Raw genomic sequence first — 3,583 nt, forward strand, 5'->3', positions numbered from 1 at the left:
ACAAGACAAGGTGTTCACTGTTCATTCATTCATCCACCCACCTCACAAATATGCGCCAGGCTCTGTGCTAGGTCCTGGGCGTCCAGCCGTAAATGAGACTCTGCCCCTGTCTGATGGGGCTCACATTCTACATGCTGGTGGGAAGAGAGCCAATAAAAAAAGAAAGATGATTACTGGTGGTACAATGAAGGAAATCGTCAGGGTCGTGGGATAGAGATTAACTGAGGTAACATTAGGTAAGGTACAACTACTGTGTGCTCTGGTCATAAGAGTCAACTGGCTTTTACTGAGGTTTTACTATGTGCCAGGCTCTGGGCTACGTGGTTTTAAATGAGGGATCTCACTTAGTCTTCACAGTAACCTGATGAAGAGGGTTTGGTATCCTTATTTTACAGATGAGGAAATCTCTGAGAGGCAAAATCACTTGCCTGAGGTCACACTGCTAACACGTACCCAAAGCTGGGGTTTTCAATCCAGTTCTGTTTGACTCCTAAGCCTCTTTACCACTAACCTCTTGGCCTAGTTCAGTCAAATTCTGCTCGATTAGGATAGTAATAATAAATAAGTCTATAAATAATAATGACTTCAATAATAATAAGTCTAAGTGATAAATATGTATGAAGTATAAGTGATAATATGACTTAATAGGTCCAATAATAATATTAGACTTTTGTAACATCAGATTGCTGCGAACTTAAGATAATAACTCATCATTATTTCTCAACATACTTCATTTTATGCCCTGTATTAAACTTCCTGCAACAGTTTTCCACAAACTGAGTGGCTTATAACAACAGAAATTTATTCTTTCACAGGTCTGGACTCTAGAAAATCAAGGTGTCAGCAAGGCCATGCTCTCACCAAAGTTGCATGGGGAGGATCCTTCCTTGCTTTGTCCAACTTCTGGCAGCTCCTGGTGTTCCTTGGCTTGTGGCAACATAACTCCTACCTCTGCCTCTGTCTTCACATGGCCTTTCCCCACCCTTTATCTCCAGGTGTCTTTCTTTTTTTTTAATTGAGGTATAGCTGATTTACAATGTTATATTAGTTTCAGGTATAAAACATAGTGATTCGGGCTTCCCTGGTGGCGCAGTGGTTGAGAGTCCGCCTGCCGATGCAGGCGACACGGGTTCATGCCCCGGTCTGGGAAGATCCCACATGCTGCGGAGCGGCTGGGCCCGTGAGCCATGGCCGCTGAGCCTGCGCGTCCGGAGCCTGTGCTCCGCAACGGGAGAGGCCACAGCAGTGAGAGGCCCGCGTACCGCAAAAAACAACAACAACAACAACATAGTGATTCAACATTTTTATAGATTATACTCCATTTACTTATTATAAATATTGGCTATATTCCCTGTGATGTACAATATATCCTTGTAGCTTATTTATTTTATGCATAGTAGTTTGTACCTCTTAACACCCACCCCTATCTTGCCCCTCCCCCTTCTCTCTTCCCACCGGTAACCACTAGTTTGTTCTCTATATCTGTGAGTCTGTTTTTGTTTTGTTATGTTCATTCATTTGTTTTATTTTTTTAGAGTCCACATATAAATGATAACATACACTATTTGTGTTTCTCTGTCTGACTTATTTCACTTAGCATAATACCCTCCAGGTCCATCCATATTGTTGTACATGGCAGGAATTTATTTTTTTTTAATGACTGAGTAGTATTCCATTTCATATATATATATATGTATATATGTATATATGTATGTATATCACATCCTCTTTATCCATTCATCCCTTGATGGGCACTTACATTGCTTCCATCTCTTGGCTGTTATAAGTAATGCTGCTATGAACATTGGGATTCATGTATCTTTTCGAATTAGTGTTTTCATTTTCTTTGGATATATGCCCAGGAGTGGAATTGCTGTATCATATGGTAGCTCTATTTTTGGTTTTCTGAGGAACCTCCATACTGTTTTCCATAGTGGCTGCACCAATTTACATTCCCACCATCACCGTACAAGGGTTCCTTTCTCTCCACATCCTTTGCCAACATTTGTTGTTTGCGTTCTTTTTGATGATGGTCATCCTGACTGGTGTGAGGCGATATCTCATCGTGGTTTTGATTTGCCTTTCTCTAATAAGTAGCAATGTTGAGCATCTTTTCATGTGCCTGATGGCCATATGTACGTCTTCTCTGGAAAAATGTCTATTCAGGTCTTCTGACCATTTTTAATCAGGTTGTTTTTTCCTTTTTTTATATTGAGTTGTATGAGCTGTTTATATATTTTGGATATTAACCCCTTATCAATCATATCATTTGTAAATATTTTCTCCCATTCAGTAGGTTTTCTTTTCATTTTGTTGATGGTTTCCTTTGCTGTGCAAAAGCTTTTAAGTTTAATTAGATCCCATTTATTTTTGCTTTTATTTCCTTTGCCTTAGGAGACAAATTCAAAAAAATATTGCTACGATTTATGTCAGAGAGTGTTCTGCCTATGTTTTCTTCTAGGAGTTTTATGGTTTCCCATCTTACATTTAGGTCTTTTCTCTTGGTGTCTTCTTTTAAGGACACCAATCATTGGATTAAGGCACACTGTAATCCAGTATGACCTCATCTTAATTTAACAAATTACATCTCCAAAGACTCTACTTCCAAAGAAGGTAACATTCACAGGATTCAAGCAGACATGAAGTTTTGGGGGACATGCTTCAACCCAGTACAGCCCCCAGGGACAAATTTCAACCCTTTCTTACAGCACATCTCATGGACTGTGTGTTAAGTGGGAGTCACTGGCTTGTCTTCCCCCACAAGATGAGCTCCATGTTTATCTCTCAGTTCCCAGTGTTACGTGAAGACCCAGCATAGAGTCTTAAAGGGGCTGATCAACATCTGTGGCACTGAGCTGCTTCTGAAAAGCTTTAGATTACATTTTGGAAAATCGAATTTTATTTTAACCCAAATTTTTGTAAGGCAAAGAAATTGGATGATTTTTTAAAGGTGGATATGTGGCTCCTTAAATTTAGGGCATGCCTTTCTTTATTCATTGGTGGTGTCCTATCTCATTTCAGCAAAAAAAATGCCCAAGTGCCTGGCATAAATTGATACTCAGTAAACATCTGTTTAATGAATAAAACTAGAGTTTTAAACTAGAGTTTAAAAATCATTGAATTAAATGCACTTCCACACTTTCTTCCTCTCTCCTTTCACAATCACACTCTATTTCTGCTTAGAGTTTATGGAGGGGGAGAGCAAGGGAGAAAGGGGACCTCAGGTGTCACAGAGAACTGCTCTCATTGTTTAGATGAGGAAATGGGACCAGAGAGTGGACAAGACTTGCCCAAGGAGACCCAACAAGGTGGTGTCCAATGCAAGAAACCTAGGTTTCTCAACTTCCAGTTTTTCCACCCTATTGCAATGCCTCTCACCTGCCCCTACAGATTTACATTTTGGTTATGAGGCTAAGAAGAAATGAAGGTCATGGTGTCCTATTTTATCTCCCCCAAGATGGGTTCTGTAACATCAAAGACCATTACCCTGATCACTACAAGATGTGTACGAATGCTTTTTGTTGTTGTTGTTTTGTTTGTTTGCTTGTGTTAGGTGTCTGGGCTTGCTGTTGTGGACAATATT

The sequence above is a fragment of the Monodon monoceros genome, unplaced genomic scaffold (genome assembly GCF_005190385.1).
Source record: "Monodon monoceros isolate NGI ecotype Baffin Bay Population unplaced genomic scaffold, NGI_Narwhal_1 Super_Scaffold_18, whole genome shotgun sequence".
Lineage (NCBI taxonomy): Eukaryota > Metazoa > Chordata > Mammalia > Artiodactyla > Monodontidae > Monodon > Monodon monoceros.